This window comes from Atta colombica, unplaced genomic scaffold (assembly GCF_001594045.1).
Source record: "Atta colombica isolate Treedump-2 unplaced genomic scaffold, Acol1.0 scaffold276, whole genome shotgun sequence".
In the NCBI taxonomy this organism is placed as follows: Eukaryota; Metazoa; Arthropoda; class Insecta; order Hymenoptera; family Formicidae; genus Atta; species Atta colombica.
In genome coordinates, this window is record NW_017259377.1 from 248,093 (window position 1) to 256,936 (window position 8,844).

The window sequence follows — 8,844 nt, forward strand, 5'->3', positions numbered from 1 at the left end:
TATATTCTATTTTCTTTTCTTTATTTATTTATATCTTCTTTTTATATTGCTAGCCTTGCAGCTATTATACCGTAATCAGCTTCTCTACATTTTAACTTTTACCAATTTTTTAATGATATTTAGTACAATCTATATTGATCAGATTAATGGGTTCGCAGTAAAAATTACATTGGTCGTAAGTTTCACGTTATAGTTAATCTATTTGAATTTTTTTAGTGATCACAGTACAATATCCAATATCTCTTTATTGCCCAATATCCTTCTCCGTTTTTCTTCCGCATTTTGTAAGATAAACCTCCGCTTTTATATCCACGGATCGAAGCGAAAAATCAGTGATAAAAATAATTATTCTCTTCTCCGTTTTTATTCTTCACATTTGTATCTAAAGTAAACTTATTCTTTCACATACCTACTAGTTGAAGCGGGAAATTGGTAATAAAAATAATAGAATGAAAAGAGAATCCTTTTTACTTACATGTATGTGTATGTATATGTATATATACGTGTATACGCGCAGGTATATTTGTTGATTATATATATATGTGTGTGTGTGTGTGTAGGTGTGTGTGTGTGTGTGTGTGTGTGTGAGTGAGTGTGGATGTGTGGGGGGGGTGGATGTGTGTGTGTGTGTGTGTGTGTGTGTGTGTGTGTGTGTGTGGGTGTGGGTGTGTGGGTGTGTGTGGGTGTGTGTGGGTGTGTGTGGATGTATGTGGATGTGTGTGTATTAAGTTGTCGGAAAGTTCGTTTCAAAATTTCTTCGTAAGTTCAGAACGCAATATTTTCTTCACAGAGTAATTTTATTGAAGCAAATATGTTCTGTTTTATTCAATGACCTTAGCTTTCAGATAGCTGCCCTTGCTCCAAAACAAAATTTCTTATTGGCGCAAAATTGGTCGAGGTGAATTTTTATGGCTTTCAAAAATTCGATTTTTTTATTTCGAAGATAATTTTTGAAGGAAAGAAATAGATAATAGTCAGATGGAACAATATTAGGAGAATATGGGGGATGAGGAAGAATATCCCAGTCAAAGGCCAGCAACCTTCTACGGATGAACATTGTGATATGATGAAGTCTGACATTATCGTGGTGAAAGACAACTTTACATCTACTAATCAATGCAGAACGTTTCTATGCAATGGCACAGCAAGTACAGAGTGTGTCACCAAAATTTAGACAAATCGAACAATTTCTTTAAACAAAATGTTTTTAATGAAAAATTAAATATTACAAAAAAATCCTTTTACATGACACTTGGGGGATCCCTGTAAAGCATAATTATTCGATATATATCCCCCATTAACTTGAATGATGGTCTCTATTCTCGATCTGAAGCATGCACGCTGTAATGTAGCGCTGTTCATGCCGATAAATGCTGCTTCAATAGCGGTCCTTAATGACGTCACATTGGGATGCCCTTGTGAGAGACTTGTTTGACCCTTTCAAATACGCTCCATACGTAATAGTCCAAGGGATTTAAATCTGGGTTGGAAGGCCAGAATGAAAACCGAGGCTAGCAATTCGCTTGTCCTGGCAGCCTCAGAGAGCATCTCTTCCTCTGCACTTCGACGCATTGTTGGCTCGCTTACATCAACAATCGATGCTGATTTTCGCAACGATGGCCCTGGATCCTGGATGGCCTCGAAATCAGCGTTTGAGCCCTTTTAAGATGGGGGTCCTCGCGTTCTTTCGCGTAGCTCTTCCTCGCTGGCATTCTGGAAGAATGCCTTTGTTGGACAATTCAAAAACCATATATTTTGTCACGGTTGATCTCTATTCAAAGAACCGAGTTACTTGCGAACTGAGCGTCCAGCACGAAGGCCTTCGATGATCGCGGCTTTTCGATTATACTACGCACTTGGTTTCAACATCGCGGCCGTTTTAAAAATATGACTGTTTACTAGGGCTGGGTAATATTTAAAATAGTTCTATTTTAAATACGTATTTTAAGGGCATTTTGCTTTTTCCATTTTAAATGATTTTCGGAAAATCATTTTTATTTTACATTTGAAATGGAATCATATCGATTATTTAACCATTTATAAAATAGCTAAATGCCAAATGATTTTTCTATGTTTTCACAAATTTTCCCTAGAATTATTGATGTATAAGAATCAAGTCCCAAAATTGGCCAAAGATTTTTATGAATATTCAAATAAACTGCAAATTAAACTGTAAAAAGAAAATTAATTCCAGATAGTTCATAAATATCGAATCTTAATAAAAAAATGAATGTTCCAACTTTATGTAAATACTACATAGATTTCTAAAAGTGTATCTTAACATCTAATTTTGACTGACGCTTCTCATATTAATTTGATTTATTCAAGTAAACCCATTTCCAAATCATATAAATATTAAAAAATTTTAAATATTCTCATCAGAAATATTTTATTTATAATACTGTAGTCAAGGCTTCGAATTCCTTTAAAAATGGATAAAATACTTTTAAAAAATGTATATCAGAAAGTTTTAACGAAAAACTACGTAGATTAAAACAAGGTCTTAGAAATTCTTAGTTTTTCGTAGATATTCGTAATGGGAGTAGAGTGGTTGTTTGTTTGAAAAACCAAGAAATCTTTCGCCCTCAACAATATCACTCTACGTTTCGCTATAAATATCTACAAAAAACTATGGATTTCTGAGACAAACAAACCTCTATGTCCCACTACGAAAAATTAAGAATTTCTAAGATCTTGTCTCAATCTATATAGTTTTTCTGTATTTTTTGTAAAAATTTTTTTTTCACTAGGGCAAGAAAAACCATTTTGCATTTGAAAACTACTTAAAATATCTATTTATCCATTTTACATTTAAAATGAATTCGAAAAATCTATTTTGCATTTTGCATTTTAAATACACTTTTTAAAAGTATTTTACAATTAGTATTTTAAATGGAATTCGAAAGGCATTTTACTCAGTTCTGCTGTTTAATAGAAGCATCAGGTTTTCTTGGACGCCAACAACAATTTTTGGCGGAGGCACAATATAGCGGAAAATTTAAATTGAAATTTATTTGAATTTGGTGACGCACCCTATATATATATATGTATGCGTGTGTGAGTGAACATCTAACGAAATCTGCAAACTTTGAACGTAAGTATTATATTTAAATTATTCATATAATAATACAAAAAGATAAATGACTAAACGACGAAGTTGGAATTTATGTTCTTATGAAGACGGAGTTTATCTAGATTTTATTAAGTACAACATTGGAGAAAGAGGAAGAGAGACAGAGACAGAGACAGCCAGAGAGAGAGAGAGAGAGAGAGAGAGAGAGAGAGAGAGAGAGAGAGAGAGAAGGAGAAATCCATTTGCGTCCGTGTCCGAAATAAATGAGGTAATATTTGTGAATCGGGGTAAAAGATGGGCAATCTGAATACAAAGATTAATTAGTTTCCATGCTGATATAACAAAAAAAATACATCTATTGCAACTATAACATATCTGGCAAAATTAAACTTCGTTTATTATTTTCGTATAAAAAATATAAATCTGTTATTATGTAATTTTAGCGGAATCATATCGCTTATGTAACTTTCATGTGTCTCTTGCACGCGCATCCTGATAAGCAAAAATATCTCGATATAAAGCGGGTGTTAGCATTGTCGCGTGTAGAAAATACCTTCGCTCTTCTCACGAGAGACACGTCGTAGTTATATCGTAATTATATCACGGCTGCAAAGTCAACGTTCAAAAGATGTACTCGTTTCCTATGCGTACTTGACATGATAATGCAGCGCAAGTCCCGTCAGCCCGTAACGACGTGAAGGCGACGCGTTCTTGATACTCGTCAAGCGACATGCTTGCCAGGTGCTTGTAACGAATACTTCCGCGTTACGTTACGACAAAGTTGTTCTATGTGCATAGTTGTCCCACACAGGCTTGTATGTCACGAGACGTGTTGCAGAAAATCGAGCCGATGGTGATGTATATGTTATGGAACAATGTATATGTTACAATGTGATTATATTCAGATTATGGTATTGATATTGTATTATAAATTAATATTTCAATATAGATACGAGAGAAAGTTTCAGCGAGAAATCTATTTACAATTTGTCAATTTTATAAATTTTAATTTTAATTTTAATTTTAATTATAAAATCTTAAAGATTTAGCTGATTACTTATGAAATCAAAGGCAAATCAAGGTGAACGCTTAACCCGAGAGCCTTAACCCGTGATCGCGTACCGGTCATTTTGCCGTACTCTTTCGTACTTTTCTATTTATATCTTTCAATTTATAAGTACTATTATATTTTTATCTTTACATAAATGTTTGTTTTTTCGTATAGTATGCAAAATAGATGACGTAAACACACTAATATCTAATAAAGTTTGATATGTAATGGTCGGTCTATAAGACTACAGCGCGCGCACTTACATCAGTATTTGTCAGTCTCTGCCATTATTATATTGTATTTTTATAAATAAAAAATAAAATTATTATAATTTTCTTATTATTTCATTACATATCAATAATTTTAACAAATAAGAAAAGGTAAAATTAAAATAAAGAAAGAAATATATCATATAAGTACAATTATTTCCAATAAGTATTACGTTTCTTTGTTTTTAATTGATTAATATAAAACATTATCAGAACGTTTTCTTATTAATTATTACTTATAATAATTATAATCGTATATGTGTATTCTAGTTGTAATACATATATATATATATATATATATATATATATGCGAAAATATATTTCGCACAAAATGATCAGGACGCGTCTATTTTCGAGTTAAAAACGTACTTTCTTTAAAGAAGCGTCTTTCTTTACAGTTTCGGCTTTTCTCTTATATTTCTAACATTTCGAAACAATACCTATTCATAGGAACATAAATCATGTTCAGGTAGAATTTCTGACAAATAAGACAGCTTTTATTTTTTCTATGCGTGTCTTCTGCATCTCTATTTCACCCCTTCCCCACCCTTAGAAAGTTAAACCTTCTAGAAAGTTGAACCTTCTGAGGGTTATCCTCAGAAGGCGTTCCTAATTTTCAACCAATCAGAAGAAGGAAAAAAATTACCTGTGCAAAAATTTCACAAATATATATACTGCGTTTCGAAATTTAGTCAGTCTTAGTCAGTCTCTTGAAGAGGTGAAGTCAAATTCGAGTTCACTTAGTATCTACTGTGTGCCACATAGTATCTACAGTGTGTGTTACATTATACCACAGTGTGTGTTACATTATACCACAGTGTGTGTTACATTATACCACAGTGTGTGTTACATTATACCACAGTGTGTGTTACATTATACCACAGTGTGTGTTACATACGCAGAAGAATATTCTATTGGTAAGAATAGTGATTATTCAATTTACTTTCTTCCTCTTAAATTAACAAAGAATATTTTTTGATAATAATCTTAAAATATATCTATTATACTTATTACAAATTTTAGAAAAATTATTATTGTGCTTATTATTGTGCTTTAAATAAAAATTTCTTCTTTTTCTAAGAATATTATAAAATTAATCAAAGAAATAACTTTATAATCAAATTGAATTTGTTTTAATTTAATTATCTCGATCGAAGTATTAAATTTATTAAAAGATTCAGAATATATTTCGAATTTTGATGTGATGAACTTAGATTTAAGGATATGAACTTTTGAAATATTTGAATAAAGTTCTTATTACTTATGTACAATATGTTTTTTTTGTGTGTACAGAAATTCAAAAATGATTAATCAACCAGAATATAACGAAGCTCATCTCGAAGCTCAAATCGAAGCGCGAGCAAATGGGTCCATCATTAACGCTGATTATAGCGATTGGATCGAGATCTTACTCGCATACGAGCGAGTGCTAATATTAATTTCGTATACTATAGAAAAGCATGGAGAAGACTTCTTCGATGCTATATCCATAAATACGTCATCATGGTTTCGATTAATGCATCAAGCAAGACTTATAGTACATTTTTGCGAGGTACGAAAAACTAAGATTCTTATATCTATCTCTTCTTCTTGCACTCATTAAATATATATAGGAAAGACTTAATTATCGTGAAAAGTTATAAATTTTATGAATTAAAATACATGAGAGCGAATCTGCTAATTACGAGTCGCTTTTATATAGATCCATAATCTTCCATTAGATTAATTGAAAAGCGAATGCTAACATTTTGAATCTAAAATATTCGTAGCTGAGAAGTTCTGTTTTGTAATATTGTAACTGACTCATTATAACATTACATTAATCATTTGCAATTAAGCAAAAATAAATAAAATTACGAAAACATTAATTAACTATAGAACCGCCATTTGGGCTGATGTAAAATTATTTTAATTTCTGTAAATTTTTATATTAGTTAATAATCTTCTCTGACTTTTTATTATTTTAAAAGTTTGATTTGAATTAAAATTTAAATTGAAAAATTTATTCAATTTCATTGATGTATAATATTTTAGTTTTATTTTTCTCTTAAACTGCCGAAATCACCAATATGGCATTTACAATAAAACGGAAATGTCCTCTTCAATTTTAATATATTGTTATTTAGACCAAAATAAAGAACATATATGTTTTTATACGTATTTATATGCACTTTTAGAGAATGAAACACTCTTTTGACAAAAATCAATTTTTTAAAATCATTTTTTCTGAACGATATCATCTATTAGAAATGGAAAAAATTCATTCCGTAAAAGTTAAATGATTTTAAGAATATTTTATAATAGTTAAAAAATTGTTTTAATTTTTTATTTGTTTAATAAAAAATTGTTTATTATTATTATAAAAGCAAAAAAATTTGTTTATTATTATTATAAAATATTCTTAAAATCATTTATTGAAAAATTTTTTTTCATCTTTTAGCATTTCGAAAATACTTGATTATTTACAGATGAGCGCTTTACTCCCAAAAAGCTTAGAAAATGCATTAACTTATCAACCAACATTCTAGTGGAAATGATTTAATTCGATTCCTTATATTATTCTGCAAAAAATATCTATATACACTTTATTTTTTATGTGATAGTTGAATAATTATAAACAATTTTTGTTTTAAAAAAAGTAGATTTTTTTTTAATGTTATAAATATCTCCTTTTATAAGTTGAATTTTCATATACTACGCTAAAACTTATCATGAATCGGATGTATTGCAAAAGTTTCATATGATAATTGATACTTAGAGGTTTTAAGAGTCGCTCATCATGATTCTATTATTAAAAATAGCAAATTATGAAAATAGGGAATAAAAAATGATGCCCTTGACATTCAATTTTACACATAGGGTTGTAGTTTTTTAATAATATGAATCTGAGTATTCTGTATAAGGACAAATTGACTAATCTATTAATATAAACCTATTAATTAAATGAAAAATATTAATGGTGAATTCAAAATGGCTGATCAAAAATGTTTATGCTCGATTATATTGAGTATCATGTTGATTTTGTCTTGTGGAATAGCAAGTAAAATGTTATCAATATAATTAATATAATAAATAGGAATAAAAGTGATAGTAATAAAAATATCATTCTCTTAATCTTGCAATACTAGATTCGCTGAATTGGAGACAACGGAGATCCTATATAGAGAGTATATCTAAAATAATGCCCACTAATCATATAATGCTACTTTTAATAAAAAACTGAATCGAAAAGTCCTCTATCATTTTGCAATTTTCACAATAGTTGACGAGATATTAATTTCGAAACATTGCCGAATAATATCGATATATATAATATAATTTTAAGATATATTCCAGTGTTCTTTGTAAAATATTTTGAAGTTGTTTCTTAAAGAATTCTTAAAGATATCTTAAAGTTGTTTTATACTTATATGTCAATTTTAGACATTTTGCTCATTAGGTGACTAAAAAAAATATTGCAAAAATTGCAAAATGGTAGAGAACTTTTCGACTCACGTCAGTTTTTTAATAGAGATAGCACTGTATGATTAGTGAACGTTATTTCAGATATATCCTGTATATGCGGGCATATCGAAAACTTGTTTAAAAATTTTTTCATCAAACTTGAAACTTCTACTCTAATAGAATTTAAAATTATTGAAACAGCTATTAAAAACTTTATTAATAGGTATCGTTGTATTTTTTGCAATAAATTTCCATCTTGTTTCTATGCTTTTAATAGCTAATTCTGTAGGAATATTAATATGCATTGATGTCACATCAAAGGATACCAATTTGTAATTTCAATCTATCTTGGCATGCCATTAAATTTTTCAACAAATTCAAAACAGTTTTTTATGCATTCGAAATCTTTTTTGATACTTTTTTCAATCTCTTTAAAAAAATGTCACAAGAGAATAGAACGACTATTATATGCAACTAAAAATAATTTTTAAAGGATTACCTTTTTTGTAACTGTTTGGCAGCCCATAAAATCTCGGTTTTCCGATGGAAATATAATTTTTTAGAGTAATAATAATTTTTAATGTTTTAACTGTGAATAATAGTAGTTTAAGTGTGAATAATAGTGAATAATAGGTCAAAATAAAATAAAATTCTCATTATAATTTAAGATTGGCTAAATATTTTCGTTTTATATTCATACTAATTAGATGATTAGTTTGTGAGAAAAAAATTATAAAATTAGTCATTGTTCAATTTTTTTAGACATTTTTTATCTTAAGAACTATTGATTTTTAAAAAAAGTCTAAGAGATAAAAAATGTTCATTTTGATCAAATTAAGAGAGCTTATAGAACTTTTTCAGAATTCTTATTCTGAAAAAGTTTACTCAAAGTTTTTCTCAAAGTTTACATTTTTTAAACAAAAAATTGTTCATAACTATTTAACGACTATATAAAAATATAAAATGTATATAGATGTTTTTTTGCAGAATAATATGAGATATCGAAT